The sequence below is a fragment of the Chanodichthys erythropterus genome, chromosome 22 (assembly GCF_024489055.1).
Source record: "Chanodichthys erythropterus isolate Z2021 chromosome 22, ASM2448905v1, whole genome shotgun sequence".
Lineage (NCBI taxonomy): Eukaryota > Metazoa > Chordata > Actinopteri > Cypriniformes > Xenocyprididae > Chanodichthys > Chanodichthys erythropterus.
The window spans coordinates 12,500,312-12,521,052 of record NC_090242.1 but is presented as its reverse complement, the minus strand read 5'-3'; the positions used below and the strand labels follow the sequence as shown (position 1 = coordinate 12,521,052).

The 20,741-nt window shown below is 40.0% G+C and overlaps 1 pseudogene; it reads left to right on the top strand.

Annotated features, from left to right (window-relative positions):
* The first annotated feature begins 205 nt into the window (after positions 1–205).
* LOC137012208 (proteinase-activated receptor 1-like) lies at positions 206–15,169 on the top strand (annotated as a pseudogene).
* Positions 15,170–20,741: the final 5,572 nt, after the last annotated feature.

Genomic DNA, 20,741 nt, shown 5'->3' with positions numbered 1-20,741 from the left:
TTCACGGAAAGTCAATTTAATCATTGGAGATCCATAACAACAAATCAATGGCTCTTGACGACCCTTTCAAGAGGGTACCGTATACAGTTTCGCTGTCGACCCCCTGTTCATACCAGCGTGAGACAAACAATAGTTCACGATCCACGTCAGGCACAGGCACTCGCGCACAAAGTTCAAGTGTTGTTGCACAAAGGTGCCATAGAACATGTCGATCCCCAAGTTCATCCCAGGGGATTCTTACAATGTCAGCTTGCCCGACTCCAGAGAGAATAGGGTCGATTCTGAGAGATATAAGGAGGCTTCGGGTGGGTCACACTCAACACTATGTGGTTCTCTTGAGACTCTTGGGGAAACTCACAGCAGCAACAGCAGTAGAACCACTCAGGTTATTGTGGCTCAGACCATTCCAGCACTGGCTCATCCAAAAATGACTGTGTCAGCAAGCAGCATAATGGAGCATTCCGGACACGGTCAGTCAGTGCCTCTCTAAGATGATCCATACCCAGACACGCAGGACATTGGTGATGTCCATCCATTATATCCATTACATTGGGGCATGTAGAACACTGAAGTGCATCCATGTTAAATCAATACGTCAGCCAATGAATTCACAGGATTAATTGTTAACCCTGGGTAAATTACAAGCAGTGTGAAACATGAAGCAGAGACAACCTATATGGGGTTTATAAAGACCCAGGGTTAACTATTTTATGTGAAATTAGTAAAATTTGGACAAACCTGCTCAATTCATATGGATTAGTTTTACAATCTCTTTATGAGCGTTTCAAAGCATCAAAGTGTAGACTGTCAATGGAGGGACAGAAAACTCTCAGATTTCATCAAAAAGATCTTCATTTGTGATAAATGAAGGTCTTACAGGTTTGGAATGACATGAGGGTAAATAATAAATGACATAATTTTCATTTTTGGGTGAACTAACATATAAACCAATCAGGGACGTGCACAGGGGGGTTGCTCAGGTTGCCTGGGCAACTGCCCATATGCCCTTCTCGACTTACGTTGCCCTTCCGAGGTGGAAAAAAATTTAAAAAAATCGTACAATGGATGCAGAATTTCACGTAGGCCTAGATAAAAAATAAAAAATCGCAAAGCCTCATTCACTTCCATATTCGGGCACCCGTCCGAAAGTGAAAGTCAGTAGGGGAAGGGCAAACTCTGTTTACTTGGCTGCAGCGCTGCACGCGACCGGCACCTGAGCTGAGCCTGCATGAGCGGCACTAGAAGGAGATTGTCGCGGTTGTCGGGTGAGACGACTTAACATTGTCGGAAAGGTGAGTAAGGTTATAATCGTTAACGAAAACGAACGAAAACTAGGTGGGAAAAAACATCGTCGTTAACTGAAATAAAAATAAAAACGAGGCATTACAAAAAAACGATAACTAACCAAAACTGTAATGTGTGTTTGGCAAAACTAACTAAAATAAAATAAAATTATAGATTAAATGTCCTTAGTTTTCATCTTTGTCATGTCTTTCATAGAGCAAACGTTCAGCTGCATTTCATTTCCCTGCGTCTCTCACTCACGCGTCTCTCTCACATACTCGCGCGCGCACAGCCCCACCCCTCCGTGCACACCGCGCCTCCATGAGAACGAGTGTTGGAAGCAAGTTCGCGAAAGGTTGGTATCTCGTGAAAACCTTTACACAATCACACATTAAAAAGTGGTATAAAAATATTTTTAATTCTGAATATAATTTTGTCAGTGTGTTAATGTCGACCCGAGAAGCGATTGCTAGTTAACTAGACGCAAGTTTGAGGTAAAATGCACTTGGGTTGGCGATGTCAAAACACTATTTAAGCTGTGATTCAAGTAAGGGGCCGTTGAATCATTAGAAAAATAATGCACACCTGAGGTGGTGATTCGGTCACGACTCGAAGCGGAGTCAATTATTCCGCTTATACCATATAGACCGTGTGTTTTTTGTTTTGTTTTTTTTTGGGGGGGGGGGGGGGGGGTGCCCTTTTTTTAGGTCAGAGCAACTGCCCCTCAAAATTCCTGTGCACGTCCCTGAAACCAATGGAAAACAAAAATGGATTATAACCTAATTAAAATATATTGATAATTACATAAACTACAAAAAAATACAAAGTATTATACTGGTAGCCAAATAAACTGAATGTACTGCATACTGTATAAGAGGTGTTTAGGCACATCAAATCATTATATAATGAAATAATGCTACTTAGAGCATTCGGGGAAATGGCCAAATTAACCATAATGGTCCATTACTCATTGTTAGCTGTGATGTCTGTCAATTATAGCTTGATTTCTCATACACTCTGTAGGTTGTATAGCAGCCAAATGGGCTCAACTAAGGTTGGAGGGTCCAGGGATGTCACCAAATACAAATCCTAGCATTTTCAACACAGAGACACTGAGCACTCAGAGAGTGAAGAAATCTTTATAGAGATTCTTTGTTTTTCAGTAGTTTGTTTTTCAAGTGACTCCTGATTGGTACTCATGGGGGCCAAAACTATCTTGCTTTCAATTGTACTCATGCATGCATTCACTGTTACCTACGGTAAGTACATCAGTCCAGCTGTGCATGAAAGAACTTTCAATTTTAATCTTTTTGATAGGGTAACTTATCCAGATGGGTGACTGAAACCTTGATTACATGATATTATGTGTGTAGGGAAGCTTGTTATGTACAGATTTCTGATTTAGTGTGATGGCTTAAAATGGCTTTTTTTTTTTTTTTTTAACTTGAATCCAAATTGGTTTATTGATTGATTGATCGTTTGCAAAAAGTACCACTATATTACCATAGGGCTTTATACAATGGTGCTTGAATGATTTGTATTTTCTAGTGCTGTCAAATCAATTGTTAATCATGATTAACATAAAAGTTTGTGTGTGTGTGCATATGTGTGTGTATATATATATATATATATATATATATATGAAGAGTTTATTTGCAAAAACAGATAACTCCATTTTTATGAATTCTCACAAATCATGTTTTTTTTTTATTGTGCATTCCAAGTAATAACAATCAAACTGCAGTTGGGCTGTTTTGATTAAGTAATGATAACTCTAAAAAATACATGTAAATTAAAAAATTAAAATTCATTGAAAGTATGTTTTATATATATATTAAAAGTTTGTTTTTTAGCAAAATCAGATAACTCCACATTTCATGTTTCATAGTTAAACAAAACCCAAGTAATTGCATTTAAAACACTCTCAAACACACATGTGCACACAAACGCACACACACACCCACGTGCGCGCGCGCACACACACACACACACACACACACACACACACACACACAAACAAACAAACAAACAGATCGGCACACACACGCTCTCTCTCTCTCAAACACACACACACACACACAGAGATCGGCACACAAGTACACACACACGCACTCATCCACACACGCACGTGCGCGCTCGCGCGCGCACACACACACACACACACAAGCAAAAGGACAACCAATTTTTCAGCATGTAAGTCGTGTATGGTGTACAAGGACTTACAGGAGTCGAAATCATAAATCTTCGATCACTTTTAGTGAGCTTTGATAAAACTTCCCTCAGCTAGCGCGTCTTTTTGAAGTGACTAGAAGCCTTGTCACCTGACCTGAATACTGCGCGCTGATTCGCTAAAACGGACTTATCGGTTTCTGTCTGTACACAAACAAGGGCGCTTGTCGGCTTCTGCTGTAAAACGTGAACTTACGATGCCTGAAAGTGGGCAAAACCGGCTCTTCTGACAAAATGGATTTAGGGTACAGAACGTGCTATATATGGAAAATAATGCACAGCACTTAGTTCATTTTTTTTAAAAATGGCGTTTATCGGTTTTTGCAAATGAACTCTTCATATATATATATATATATATATATATATATATATATATATATATATATATATATATATATATATATATATATATTCACAAACTTTTATGGTAGATGTGATTAATCAGTTTGACAGCACTAGTAGGTCTGTTTCCATATACTATGGTATTTTCAATACTCCAATTACTATATTAATTTCAAATACCATATTAACATGGTACAAAAAAATCCTAGCAATACCATTTATATGTACACAGGTTAATATAGGTGTGGTTGTACAAAAATTTAACATTAAATTTAAACTCAAGGAGATGCCTTGAATCAACAAAACTAAAATTCTGTCATCATTTCCTCACCCTGATGTCACTGATAACCAGTATGTCTGTCTTTCATCTTTGCAATGTAAAAGAAGATATTTTGAGAAAAGTCTCAGGGTTTTCCCCCATACAATGGCAGTCAATGGTAACCAAAACTGTTACATATTCAGATTTTTCCTTTAAAATGTCTTGCTATTGACAAGTATTGCTTGCTGGTTGCCCTTTTTATGCACATTAAGTTGTAAAGTGTTGCTGTTATGTCATTAGGTCCTTTTTGAGATTATGTTTTGCATTTAGGGCCAATTACTGCATTTGTTCCCTCCACAGCAATTTCCTGCGAGCACTGGACTCTTAGCAATGCTTTCTATGTCCTGCATGTCTTAAGAGTTTATGTTTTCTGTTTTATCCCTGAAGCTCAATGACAAAGACAGAGATCCAATTGCTAAGAAATTGGCTGCTAATAGTGCTCACAGGAACTGAATTAGCTGTACATCTTAATCAAAGCTTCTTTGAAAATGAGACCCAATTGCCTTTAGTAGCTTGTGTGCTTTCACTGATAGTGTTTTGGTTACAGAGAGTTCTGTAAGCAACTTTGAAGAGGCTGATGAGTCAAAAGATGACAACGAGCTTTCAACCCAGACATCTGATGAACTTGATTTATGGGAAGCTCCCAAAACAAGTGAGTTCCTTACGCAGAACTGATCAGGTGAAATGAAACCAGACATGTACCCTAAGGAAAACTATGACTTTAAAGAAGCCATCAAATTGAAAATTGAATTTACATCGGCATAGTTGAATAACAAGAGTTCAGTACATGGAAATGACATACAGTGAGTCTCAAACTCCATTGCTTCCTCCTTCTTATGTAAATCTCATTTGTTTAAAAGACCTCCAAAGAACAGGCGAATCTCAACATAACACCGACTGTTACGTAACAGTCGGGGTGTACGCCCACAATATTTGCATATGCCAGCCCATGTTCCCAACATTATGAAAGGGATTAGACAAGGACAGGCAGTTAACATCTGGATCTGTGCACAGCCGAATCAACAGAATAGGTAAGCAAGCAAGAACAATAGCAAAAAATGGCAGATGGAGCAATAATAACTGACATGATTCATGATAACATGATTTTTTAGTGATATTTGTAAATTGTCTTTCTAAATGTTTCGTTAGCATGTTGCTAATGTACTGTTAAATGTGGTTAAAGTTACCATCGTTTCTTACTGTATTCACAGAGACAAGAGCCATCGCTATTTTCATTTTTAAACACTTGCAGTCTGTATAATGCATAACAGTGTAGCATTAGCCATTAGCCACAGAGCATAGCCAAACTCATTGCAGAACGCGATTAGACATGCTGCATGCATACACTTTGTAAACATCCATTTTAAGGGTTATATTAGCTGTTTGAACTTTTTTTTATGCTGTTTAAGGCAAGCGCGAGCTCTTGGGGCATGGAGCACCAGATTTAAAGGGCCACACACCCTGAATCGGCTCATTTATAATGATGCCCCAAAATAGGCAGTTAAAAAAATGAATTAAAAAAAAAAACACACCTTAGACTTATTACATCTTTTAAAAAAAAAGTTCTAGGGCACCTTTAAATATGTCTTTAGTAGCTGGGCATTTGAAGAGTTAATTATCTTTCTGGCAACGCAGGCCTCACTGAGCCATCGGATTTTATCAAAAATATCTTAATTTGTGTTCTGAAGATGAACAAGGGTCTTACGGGTGTGGAACAACATGAGGTTGAGCAATAAATGACAGAATTTGCAGTTTGGGGTGAACTAACCCTTTAAAGACTTCTTCCTGGAAAAAATATTTGCCAAAAGAAGAGTAATGTGTTATGTTAATGTACTTTCTTTTTTTACCACCGATGCGATTACAAATATGTTGATATTGTTATCTATTGTTATATATTGATTTCATTCATTTCTTGCTCCTAATATCACACACTGAGGCACTGAACGGGAAATTTTTAATTTGTAAACACCCAAACCACTGCCTCTTTCTGAGCTGTGAGTGATGCGTGTTGATTACAGTATCCTCTCCCATGGGCTCTGTGGGTTGAATAATGGCATCAAATGGACTCCTAATGCAGGCTGAAGAGTCTAGTGATGTCAACAGATGGTAACACACATCCTGGCATCTCCATTCAAAAGATACTGAGCATTAAGAGGGTGAAGAAACACTCTATGATGTTCTGTCTGAGGAAACTATAGAGATTTTCCAGAAGTTAGAAAGCAATTAGGTGTTATGAGAATTCTTTTTTCTTCAATGAAGAATTCAAACCTCATTTGACTGCAGGTTAGCTTTTCTATGGAGTATCATTGGTTAATATTGCAAAACATCATCTTAGTTACTAATTTAAACAATTTGCATGAGAACCAAACTTGTATGAGACTTTTTTCAGAAAATATATCTTGAATTCAGTAAATTGTTTTCATTGTTTTTTTGTTTTGTTTTTAGTCTAGAAATGTTCTATATATTTATTGTATATAAGCAAAATGCCTTGATTAGGGTCTTAACACAGATTTTCTGATAACTGAATCATCCATGTTTATCCATGTGTAGCCTTTCATGTCTAGCCTTTTTCTTCTTTTTTAAAAAAAATTGTGGACAACTCCAGTGAGCCAACAAACTGTTCCTTACCTCTCTATAATTTGCTCTGCAGACCTATTAAAACTTATTTTCAGTTGTATTCCTGCAGATGCCTGAAAAGATACTCTCCAAAACGCATAGACTGAGCAAATTTGCAACTTTTTTTCATTGAGATGCAACATCCAGTAGATGACAAAATGAAAATAGTGCATACAGAGCTTCAGGAGACACTCCAACAAAGCAATCATCATCTATTCATAATTTATCTCTGTAATTTAATTTTAATGAGGCTGAAGGTGCCATTGTTGTCATTTTTTCACACTCAGAAATCAAGATCGACACGGTTGTGGCTTTTTAGGTGTAAAGAACCACCCGTCAGCCCCAAAATGGAATCCAACTGCGTGGGCGAAGGTATAGGCTAATGCGTGTATGTCTTTTCCAACGCTATCTCACGACCAATGTATAGGGTAGAGTGGGGGAAAACGCCCCCCTGGGGTAAAACACCCCCCACCTGTTTTTCTCAAAATAAGCACTAGAGGTAGTCAATATATATTTTCACTGTTGCTATGCACTACGTTTGACAACGGGGATAAACAAATCTTCTTGGAGAAGCTGACACCAGCGATGTATTTGAAGAGAAGAGGATTACATGGCAAGCGCTATAATTTTCAGATATTAGTAAACAAGTGTTTAAAAGAATATTGTTCTGCAGGATATCACAGTGATGTATGATAGATTAATAGTGAAGTCTGTAGTTTGAGAGGATATGTTATTTATAAGGAATATAATTATATTTTAAATTTTTTTTTTTTTTTTTTTTAAAAAGTCGTAGCTTGTGGGGTAAAACGCCCCCTATGCTGAGGGGTAAAACGCCCCCCCCCCCCCCCCACCCCCAGAGGGCATAGTTTCTCTCTATCATAATTACTATAATAACATATTTCTGTCTATCAAATCCTTTGTTTTACACTTAATGCAGTATAACTAGGTGGTAAAATCAAAATATTTAAACAAAATCAAAGAAAAGAAAATAAAAATTACCTCAAGTGAGCATTAGGCTAGCTTGATAGCACAGTTGGCTCACTGATGGAAGGTGGTTAGGTGACCCAATGAAATTGGGTGGCTTTTAATGCATTTATTGGATATTTTTTACTACATAAATATACAAATTTATAAGTTTAATATTTATTTAGGGTTTTCTGTTTATCTTGGTGATAGTGGTGAACAAATACATCAATTATCAAATGTTAAAAATTTGGATATGTTGGATATTCCTCAAATAAATATTAAAAATATTAAATATATAGGCCTATACATGTTGATACATTACTTGCCTTTTACTTTTAGAGATTAAAAACTAGTCTGTTCATTTTGCTGTTGATCTATGAAGCAAACTGGTTGGTAAAGAAAAGGGGGCATTTTACCCCACCTTGGGGGGCGTTTTACCCCACCGCTGGGGCAAAATGCCCCCTTTGTACAAAAATATTTTCAATCAAAATACTAATTAATTATGAAGGCTGAGCAATTTTAATATTTGGTGAATAACTCCTGCCATAGTCACTCAAAACCAGGATGGCAATTCTAGTCACATTTATGTTTTGTTTCACTGTAATGTCACATTTTCCTTAAGGGGGGCGTTTTCCCCCACTCTACCCTACGTATTTTACGAGGTGGCTAATTCGTATGAATTCATACGACCTTACTTGTACGAAATCGTACGATTTGTCTAAACCTCAGTGACGGGTAGATTTAGGGGGTGGGGTTTGGGGTAGGTCATTTGTACGAATTCATATGAATTTGTCAATTCGTAAAATATGTATGATTTAGCAAAAAACCTATGAATTCGTATGAGTGAAGTCATATGAATTCGTACTGTAGGGAAGTTTACAGATACGACCAGATATGTTGAATAAAGACCCGGATTCAGAGTTTAAAAAAAATAATTGAAGAAAATTTTAATGAAGATTAGTTTGCAGTTTAATCAGCAGATGCCAGCTGCAAGTCTCACAAGGAGTTCGTAGGCCGCTCTGCGCATATTCACATTTCCACACCAATTACACTCTAACAGATAAATAAATGCTTTAACATACGTTGAAGAAGCCACTCCAATAATGTAACAGAAAGATAAATGTTAATATCTTAACATATATATTGAAGCGGCAGTGGTTTCCAGAATCCACCCCCCTTCAGTACGAATTAGCCACCTCATAAAATACGAATTGTCGTGAGATTAGGTTGAGCACCTTTGTGAAGTTCACTTAATTTTTAGAATTTAGTTTTAATTTTACTTTAGCTGCTCATGTAATCTGACTCCAATTTCAATTCTTATTATTTCTAGATTGTTTTTCTAATTACGAAATAATCATAATGATTTATTATGTATTCATTTAGATATTTGATTATTCTGGGTATCTCGTGCTTTCAATTATTCATACGTTATGGACTTGGTATCGCACAGGAAGTTACATCAGCCTATACTTCCACGATCCCAGACACGCCAGATCTGATACTTAGACAGAGGATGCAGGGTAAATATCTACCTTTAAGTCCGTTGCGCTCTGCTCACTCGTAACAAAAAGCATAGTTTTGTATATTTATGAAAACTGCAACTTACTAAGTCAGTGATAGACAGAAATCGAAAAGGTCTCAAATGATGTGCCCCATGCTCCGTTCATTGAGCCTTCCCGTATGACCTATCCTGGACACTGATTTGCGGTAATACCAAACTCACGATAATCTACTAGAAATAATGATTTAAGAATAATGCAGAATAAATCAAGAATAACATTTATTTGTCAGGTAAAAATGTATCATGCCAATTACATAGTTAGACAATTAGAAGCCAATTCAAATAATAAACATAACATTAATTGCTCAAAGATGACTCTAAGAGTAAGAAATGCATACAGTGGTGGATGAATATTTCTAATAATTCACCCATCACTGGTGGTTCTGTTTGCAGAATGTCCCACATGACTGATTTGCACTTTCCCTTAAATACTCAGAGCAGAACAAAAGGATTGTAAAAAATGTACTACACCGACACCTGCTTTCAGGGGAGATAAGAAGGTTACCAGTTCTCTCAAAGAGACACCACCCAAAAGCAGAACAGAATTCTCCTGAGTTTTCTATCTTTTTCATAACTCATGTGACGGCTGTGAAATTGAGACCATTTTACCGATTGCACTGAGACATTTAAAATGATACCAAACATGAAGGGGGGGTGCATACATAAGTGACAAGAGTTTGGGCCAGGCGGTGTCCTATTTCTTTGAGATCTTCTCTCCAGATGAGTTTTATTGCAGGGCGCTTGATCTCAGTTTTTGTCTTAGCAGGAAAATCAAGTCATAGGATTCAGAAATTTGACCATTTTAAGTTGTTCAAAAGTACATTTTACAGAGTTAGAAACTGCTAGCTGATCTGTAATCATGGGAGTGAAAACTTGCTTTTAGTTGCGCAGACACGCAGTGGTGAGTACATCAACTCAACCAACATAATCTGATCATTTTGAATTCAAAGACATTTGCCAGTTATGTCTCACTGAATTGCTGTACTGGTATTTACATACTAGTTGTAACAAGGTTAGTAGATATGGGAAGAAGGAGGCGGGAACCGGCGAACGTTCAACAAAACTTTAATGTAAAATAAACAAAGAACAAAACGAAAGTAATGCCGGCAGACCCTCGCGGACGTCTGCCGGCCACACAAACATAATAAAACATAAAATAAAGTCCAGGCCTGGTCCTCTCTCGTCCTCCACGGTAGTCGCTCCTCCTTTTATGCTCCCGGAGCTCCTCCGTGAGGGACTCAAGGCCGGTGCGCCTCCCAGGTGAAGCTCATTAACACTCGCGCCACCGGCCTCGCGCCGTTCCCTCACGGCTCTCGCCCGCCCTGGTCGCCACACTAGTATAGAATTTATTCATATTTTGAATTAGCTTTTATTTTTATATTTCCATTTTAAGCTTAAGTTTTAGTAATTTTGTGCTCTTGCCTTATGTCTTAGTTTTTTTTAAATTTCTATTTAGCTTTAATTTATTTTCATTTTAGTACTTCAACTTATTTTACTTCAGTCTAATTTTTGTTTAGGTTTTTTAAGTTTACATTTTCATCTAATGTTTATATATTATTTTAGTTTTTAACAATCTTTTAAAAAATGTAACAATTTTTAATTTTAGTTTTAGTTTATGATAACACTGTGCTGTATATAATACAGATGGGTGATAAAAAAAATCTATATATATTTTATCATATGAGAGTAACAGCTATTTATGGGTTGGACTGTGAGGTGATCTGTTGTCAATGTATAAAATATTGCTTGATGGATTACTGCATTTAAGGAAGTGTATTTCTCAAAAGTCGGTTTCTATCAGTGGCATAGGTTTCATTTCAACATTGCAAATGCTAATTGCTGTAGATCATATTTCATCCCTCATAAGCAGCCTTTTAATGGGTATGAGTGAATATATGTGTCTGTGGAGGTTTTGTGTTTATCTGCATGTAATGTGTATCATTCATGCAATATAAATATATCCAAGTTTGAAATGAAATTCCTCCAATATAATTATCTCCATCAAAGCCTTTTTAAAAAATGTGTCCAGATTCTCTTAATTATTCTCTGGTGGTATTATGAGAGCTTTCACTAATGGTCTTTTTGATTACAGACTGTGTTCCGCCTCTTCCGCCTTACAGAATCAGCATTAATCTCAACTCTTCAACAACAAATAACAGTAATATGCAACACAATCTCATTTGTAACTATTTACGTTTTGCAGAATTGGTGGCTTATTCATATAAATTTATTTTTAAGTTTTTGTATGATACACTTCACTGCAGGCACCTTGATGTTGAAAAAAAGGAATCAAACTGACATTAAAAACTTTTGAAAAACTTGTTCATTTGAAATTCATACACTGATGTCCAATTGATGTTTAAAAAAAAAACATCAAATTGACTCAAAAATGCAAATTAAACTGATGTCAAAAACTTGATGTCCATTTGACATTCACACACTGATGTCCAATTGATGTTTGAAAAAAACAAACAAAAAAAAACATCAAATTGACATCAAAAAGCAGGTCAAAAATGCAAATCAAACTGATGTCAAAAACTTGATGTCCATTTGACATTCACACATTGATGTCCAATTGATGTATAAAAAAAACATCAAATTGACGTTTAAAAAAAAAAGAAAAACAAAAAAAAGAGTTGAATCAACTCTGCTTTGAGTACATATGTTCCCTCTCTAAATATTGTTAAAGTAACATTGAAGCAGAGTAAAAGTTAATGAGATAATTAAGCGATTAATTAAGTGATGATTGAGCATTAGTGATGAACACCTGCTGTTAACAAGCAGAATCACTAAAGAAAAGAGAAACACAACAACTACAACTGACTTTAACTCTGCCTTAGTGTTACTTTAACACTATTTAGAGAGGGACCATATGTACTATGAGCAGAATTGATTTAACTCTGGGGATTTTGCTGTGTAGGGAGCACATATCTGACTTTCTGTAAGAACCAGAGCTTCTAACAGCCACTGCAGTGACGCGATGACTTGATTGGCGATTGGCTCTTATTTAGAAGGCGGGAATTATTCCGCCATATTGCGTGTCGCACTTTCTCCAATTCAAAACAATCCGAATGATGCATCTTGTGTTAATCTATAGTCTTTGATCAAACACAAATCATTACTGTCAATAGCCCCTTTCACACATAAAGTCACATACTGGTAAATTACCGGTAAGAGATCATGTACCTTTTCAAAAATACCGGTAACTTGGTTCTGGCAAACCCAGACTCCATTTCCATTCATCAGCACTGCAGCTCTGCAGTTAGATACTATTATGCACATCTTTTTAAGAGCAAACACTCGCTCTGTTTTATCATCTGTTATGCCCGTCACTCGGACGTCAAAAAATGTTGTCAAATTGAACAGATACTGAAACTAAAGCGCTTCTCCTCATGCGGGTGGATGAAGACAACGGCACAGTGTTTAAAGATCATTTCATGATGACTGACATCACAGAGTTTACCGGTATTTTGGTGCTGATGCGTGAATGGTCTCTTAATGGTAAAAAGCCAGAACGCTGTTACTTGTGTGAAAAGCATTTACCGGGATTGCTGTGTGAAAGGGGCTAATAATTGAATTGAATATAAACTGAATGCAAACATATTGGCCTGCATATACACAGTACAGTCAAAAAGTTTGGAACCACTAAGATTTTTAATGTTTTTAAAAGAAGTTTCATCTGCTCACCAAGGCTACATTTATTTAATTAAAAATACAGTAGAAAACAGTAATATTGTGAAATATTATTACAATTTAAAATAACTGTGTACTATTTAAATATATTTGACAAAGTAATTTATTCCTGTGATTACTCCAGTCTTCAGTGTCACATGATCCTTCAGAAAACATTCTAATATGCTGATTTGCTGCTCAATAAACATTTATGATTATTTTCAATGTTGAAAACAGTTGTGTACTTTTTTTTTTTTTTTCAGGATTCCTTGATGAATAGAAAGTTCAAAAGAACAGCATTTATCTGAAATACAAAGCTTCTGTAGCATTATACACTACCGTTCAAAAGTTTGGGATCAGTAAGAATTTGATTTTTATTTTTTTTGAAAAGAAATTAAAGAAATGAATACTTTTATTCAGCAAGGATGGATTAAATCAATCAAAAGTGTCAGTAAAGACATTTATAATGTTACAAAAGATTAGATTTCAGATAAACCCTGTTCTTTTGAACTTTCTATTCATCAAATAATCCAGAAAAAAAATATTGTACACAAATATTTTGTACAATTGTACACATTAAATGTTTCTTGAGCAGCAGATCAGCATATTAGAATGATTTTTTTGACACTGAAGACTGGAGTAATGATGCTGAAAATTCAGCTTTGCCATCACAGGAATAAATTACTTTGTGAAATATATTCAAATAGAAAACAGTTATTTTAAATTGTAATAATATTTCACAATATACTGTTTTTACTGTATTTTTAATTAAATAAATGTAGCCTTGGTGAGCAGACGAAACTTCTTTTAAAAACATAAAAAATCTTTGTGGTTCCAAACTTTTGGACTGTACTGTACATTAAACCAGTTTCAGTGTGGGTATTACCTTCCTCTTTTCATCCAATTGCCACGGGAAGAAATTGCCATCCAAACTGACCTTAAAATGATGTTATGCAGCATCTTGATCAAGTCTTGACTAACATTTGATGTCAAATTGATATCAAGGTTCCTGCTGGGTTACATCTCAGTGATTGTTATGTTTAGAGGTGGATCTCATGCTTGCATTTTTTTCTTATAGTTGTATGTTTTAGTGACTTTAACTCATTGTGTTTTGTGCTGTTTACAGATTCTGAATGCCCTAGTGTAGGTGGTTTTTTAGCCTATTCTAGGGAAAATACAGCAGCATATAATCACACCACTACAAACCACATCCCCGAGACATTAAACATCTCAGTCAAGTCTGCTGTCTTTCTCAAAGGCCTGCTGGTCACACGCATCATGCCCTCGTTCTACATCTTCATCATCCTCTTTTGTTTGCCCCTGAACGCTTTGGCCTTGGTGACGTTCACCTGTAAGATTCAAGTGAAGAAACCAGCGGTGATCTTCATGTCTCACCTGGCATGTGTGGACCTGCTCTTCACCCTGCTGTTGCCTCTGAAGATCCACTACCAGCTGAATGCTTCAGATTGGGTGTTCGGTGAGGTGGCGTGTCGCGTGATCAGTGCAGCTTATTACTGCTACATGTACTGCTCCATACTGCTGATGATGTGCATGAGTGTGGACAGACTGCTGGCCGTGGCGCGTCCCGTCGCCTCTCTAACCTGGAGGAGTGCAAGGAAAGCCACGTGCGTATGTGTGCTGGTCTGGCTGCTGGCGCTCGCTGGTACGGTGCCACTTCTCTCAATGAGACAAACATTCAAGATTAAGGATGTGGGCGTCACTTGTCATGACGTACTGTGGCACAATGACCCTACAGTGATGTATTATGTGTACCTGTTCTCCATCCTCTCCTGTCTCTACTTCTTCTTGCCGCTAGTCATCACCTTAGTGAGCTACTTTACCATAATATATGTGCTCAGTGTAAAGTCTATCCGCTTAGCAACATCAACTTCATCTTCAGACAACCGAAGGAGAGCTGTGATTATGGCTATTGCTGTTCTGATTGAGTTTGTGTTGTGTTTCGCTCCAACCAATGGCATCCTGTTGTACCACTGTGTTCATTTAGCTGGTGGAAACAGCGGAAAGGGAGATTCATCATATGCTGTTTACCTGGTGTGTGTTTGGGGAGCACAAGTGTTTTTCTAGATCCTCTTCTGTACTACTATGGCTCGTCTCAGTGCAGACAGCAGATCAGATCTGTGTTTTGGTGCAGAAAGGCAAAAACACCAACAAACACATGAAATGCTTTCACTACAGCTGCACAATACAAAACAAAAATTAAGTGGATCTCTCTTAAAACAACAAATTGCATATTCTTGTATGCACACACATATTATTCTATTTTACTACTATATGCATGCAATATTGACAAAATCTATAGCTACCGTGTTATGTCATTGAAGGTTTTGGAGCAGTGTTTATGATGCATAATATATTATCTGCGTATTATCATACATATGCATATTTGTCACCCATTTCCATCTATGTTAATAGATAAAATAATAATAAATAAAACTTGTTGATGTGTGTGCTCTGAGAACCTTTTCTGTTCTACTCGGTATTTGGCCCGAATCCAGAGTACTCCTCCCGTATTCCTGGCTGTGGTAGGAACAAGCCAAGAGTGAGGAGTCAGGGTAGTGGAGGAATGCTGAAAACTGTCGAGGAATGTAGGTAAGTCGACTATTCTGGGGAAACCTGAGACTTATATTACATATTACAAATGAGCATAATAGGTCATATATTACAATAGATATATTTTTGATACCAAGGTACATCACATAATCAATTGTGATGGAAAATGTCCCCCGGTTAACAGGATGAACCTCTCGATATGATGTTTTATTAACAAAATTCGGGAGGAGCAGGTGCAGATTATTAGACTAATTATCACAGGTGGAAAGCATTCAGCTAATCAACCAATGGAGGTATATATACGGCACACTTACCTCCGTTCGTTTGACAGTTTATCAGCATTTCGGTTCGCCCTTCTGCTACTATGTCTCAAGTTAACGTCTCCCCGTCTAACGACGAAGCTAACTTTTCCGAGGATCCTGCGTCTCCACCTGCCGACCCCTCGACAACTTCTCCTCTGCCCGACACTGCACCTGAGCCCCAGGCTCCCAGGCGCGGCCGACCACCTGCCCGTGCAGCTACAAGCTCGCCTAGACGCCGAGCTCAGCCCTCGCCTCCACCGGCGAGACCTCAAAATACCTCCCCGGCGTCTTCCTATCGTTCAGCCGTCCCAACGATTCCACCTATTGGCAAGTGGACAGTAGTAGGATTGAGGCAAGCGCTGGCAAATTCAGATGTACAGTTCTCGCGGAAAATGAACAAAGCGGAACTGTACGATCTATACGTGAGTTTACAGCCAACCTACCTCACTCCGAAGTCCACTCCAGCTCCCAAGACGGCCAACAGGCAGAGCAAAGCCCGCAAAGGTCAACGTTCGCCTCGCTCAACTCCTCCTTCCTCCCGCACAAGATCTAGCTCGACTCAACTGTCTGGCTGCAACAAAAGGCATTCGGCGAGCCTGGGCCGTGCCCCAGATGCCTCCGCCGTAAGACCTAGTCCGCCTCTCGCTGAAGCCCAGCATTTCTACTCGGCTCCTCTCGCCACAACACCTCATGCGGCCGGGCCAACAGGCCTTCCCTCAGCTTCTCAGCCTTTTCTCGCTGTCCACAACCCTACCTATTATCAGTGGCCTCCAGCTCCCTTCGCAGACACTAGCGCGAGGATGCTGGCAACTCAGGCTCAGGGCTTTCACCAGTTCCCTCCGAACATCTCTAACCCCGCCCCTTCTCAGTGGCAGGCAGCGCAAGCGAGGGCGCCTACGCCTTCAGCTCAAGATTTTAGAGCTCACCTCCAGGCTCCTTTCAATCTTCCTTTTCAAGAGGCTGATCTAAGCATGAGGCCACCGCTGCTGACAAACACAGCTGCAGCCACTGCTTCTTGCAATCCACTCCTGCAAAACAAATCACCTTACTCTCTCTTCACAGCATCAGCGATGCCCGTCCCACCGAATGCGGTCGCCTCGGAGCCCCCCCAGTGGCTCAAAACATCCGAGCGCAGATCCTGGCAGGTGCGGACGTAGATTTATCATCTCTTCTCTCTTTAATACCGGCTCCAGATTCTAACCGTCAAATAGACTGCGGCGATTTCTCAGTCACCCTAAAAAACTCAAATCCACATTCATCTCGTCTGCTTTCTTTTCTGAGTTTTCTATTGCCTTTTCCCGTTTCACTGAAATAATCTGTTCAGCTTTCCCCCATAGGCGGCGCGAACTAAATGATTATCTGGCAATCATAGCTGAGCTGGCGCTGTCCTATGGGGGCGGGCACTTCTACACCTACCACAAACTGTTTTCTGCAAAATGTGCCGTGCGAGTCGCCCAGTGGAATCAGTGCCCTTACTGGGGTGCACTCGATGCCGATCTCCACAGCAGGGTGTTTCTAGGCTGCAGAAACATTTCGTGTGCCATATGCAGGTCAGTGGCACATTCTACCATGACGTGCCCACAGATTAACCCTTCCATCCCTCCCTGCCCGGACACCCAAGTCAAATCCACCAGCTATGTGCCAAGACCAGCAACCTTCGCAACTGAAAATGTGAGAAGAGCCCCGCCACCTCTCACAGACAACAGGCAGCCCTGTAACAGTTTCAACACTGCAGGCTGCTTCAGACAGCGCTGCAGATATCTACATATCTGCAACTTTTGCGGCGGTGCTCATGCCCGTCACGTATGTCCGGTGTCTAAATCACTTAATAAAAAACAGGAAAATTATTTATCGACTCCTGTGAACATTTCTCGTCTTTCTATCGAATTGGCTCACCACCCGGATGCCGAATTTACTAATTATCTGCTGTCTGGTCTCGAACACGGCTTTAAACCCGGCGTGGAATGCCCGCTCACTCAGTCTATCATTTGTAATAATCTTCAATCCGCACTCGCAGAACCAGAAGTAGTAAATGATCTGATCAAAAAAGAAGTCGAGTCAGGTTTCATGATCGGCCCGTTCGACAACCCCCTTTCGAAATATTTCGAATCAGCCCCATTGGAGTGGCTACGAGGAAATTCTCCGGAAAAAAGCGTCTTATAATCGATCTATCAGCCCCGCACAATTCCTCGTTACCAAGCATCAATAGCTTGATCCCTCTCGACGAATTCTCTCTAAAATACCATGACATAGATCAAGCAATCGAGATGATTAAAATCGCAGGTCGAGGCTCTTGGCTTGCAAAAATCGACATCACCTCTGCTTTCAAAGTGATGCCTATTCACCCTGATTTTTGGCACCTGTTCGGGGTACGCTGGCACGGGAAATTCTACTTTGCCGTTCGTTTAACATTCGGTTGCAAAAGCAGCCCCAAGATTTTTGATATGCTTTCAGAAGCCGTTTGCTGGATTTTGTCCAACAATTACGCGATTCCTCACCTCCTTCACTTGCTAGATGATTTTCTAGTCATTTCGCCACCCAACGCCATTCCAGCCGCGCATATCCATACAGTTCAAACTGTTTTTTCCGAGCTCGGAATCCCTATCGCCCAGGAAAAAACCATGGGTCCCGCCACATCCATCGAGTTCCTTGGCATTAACTTAGATTCTGAGAAATTCCAGGCTTCCTTGCCAAAAGAAAAAATCGATAGAATAATCCTCGTCTCGTCAACCCTCCTGCATAACTCCAATTGCTCCAAACGCGAACTCCTATCCCTTCTCGGACACTTAAATTTCGCAATGCGCATCATTCCACAGGGCCGCTCTTTCATTTCACATCTCCTCTCACTCGCGTCTTCGGTTCACGCGCTAGAGGACCTAATTTCCGTGACTCAGGCATGCCGCGACGAACTCCGGTTATGGATATCATTCTTAAATCAGTGGAACGGCCTAACCTTTTTCTATAACAGTCTCGTTTCTTCCCCCGTCGATATCCAACTGTTCACAGACGCAGCCCCATCAACTGGTTTCGGGGGATTTTATCAAGGTCGCTGGTTCGCATCACCATGGCCACCGCAGCTACAAGACTTTTCACAGTCTTCAGCTCTATTCGAGCTTTACCCTCTCGTAGTCGCAGCTTTTCTGTGGGGGAAAGAATGGTCTGCTAGTAGCATATTGGTGCACTGCGACAACGAGTCAACGGTCCAGTGCATTAATAAAGGCCGTTCCCATTCACCCGCTCTGATGCCCATGCTGAGACGTCTGACCTGGATTTCAGCATGTGACCAATTTATCATACGTGCTAAACACGTTCCTGGGTCTCAAAACCAGATCGCTGACTCTCTGTCTCGTTTTCTTTTTCAGAAATTCAGGACGCTGGCTCCAGAAGCAGACCAATTCCCAACTCCCGTACCTCCTTATTCAGATCTGATATTCCCGTAAACCACCCATTAAAACCCCTTCTCGATGCATCACTCGACGCTATCCTGCAGGCTGTTTCCCCCAGAACCATCCAATCCTACGTGACAGCATGGAGATGTTTCAAAGCTTTCCATTGCGCATATAACTTGCAGTTCCCTGATTTTTCTCTCCTTTCAATAACCTCATTCATCTCCTATCTCAAAAGCGTTAAGGGCCTCCAAGTCGGGTCCATCAAAGGCTATCTGAGCGGCGTCCAATTTTTCCATAAACTGATTTATGGCGCCCCCTCCGCAGAAATAAATAACTCTCAAACCTCTCTCTTAATCAAAGGGATCCAACGATCCCAGCCCTCCCGCCCTGATTCCAGACAACCTATAACGCTGGACATCCTCACCAAATGTATCCATACCCTTCGCACAAGTTATCAGCCCCTTAATACCGCCCGCACCCTCGACGCCATGTTCATTCTCGCCTTTTTTGGCTTTCTCAGATGCTCCGAAATTGCAATCACCTCAAAGTTCGATCCGAAAGTCCACCCCACCATTTCAGACCTTTCAGCAATCGACAGCGAAACAATCTCCTACTTGATTAAGCAAAGCAAAACGGACCAAGCTAAAAAAGGCCATTACATATACATTTTCAACCTCTCATCTCCAATCCAACCATACCAAACCATCTTAGCATATCTGAAGATCAGAAACGCCCAGGCTAAATCTCCTCTCGAACCTCTTTTCATCGATGCTTCCAACAAACCTGCTACACGCTTCTGGTTTCAAAAACACCTCAAATCAGTTCTCCAGCAATCCGGCATCTCAGCACACAACTTTTCCAGTCATTCATTCCGCATTGGGGCAGCAACATCAGCAGCCCAAAAAGGCCTCTCCCAGCAGCAAATCCAAGCTCTAGGAAGATGGTCCTCAGATGCTTTCCATAGCTACATCAGGACCAACCGTTTCCATATCAGAAAAGCCCACCAAACCCTTATCGGTTGATTTAAAAAAAAAAAAAAAAAAAAAAAAAAAAAAACGCCGATGCTGCGAGTCTTGATCTCCCATCGGATGCTGCAAGAGCCCTCCTGCTAAGTTTCCAACTCTTCCCTTCCTCTGTCTGGCGAGGCTTACCCGTCTGATGCTGTGAGTATTGATTTCCCATCGGTCGCAGCAAGAGCCCTCCCAGTCAGCTTTTATCCTTTTATCCTTTCTCTGACGGGCAAGGCTTACCCGTCTGACACAGTGAGTCTTGATCTCCCGTCCGACGCAGCGAGAGCCCTCCCGATCAGCTTCCTTGTCGATATCCTTCTTCGTCCGGCGAGGCTTACCCGTCTGTCGCCACGAGCATTGGTCTCCTGGAGCCTTGGTCTCCCTTCGGACGCAGCGAGAGCCTCCCGGTCGATCTTCATTGCTTAACTTCTGCCTGTCTGTTAGCGAGGCTTACCCGTCCGATGTTATGAGCATTGGTCT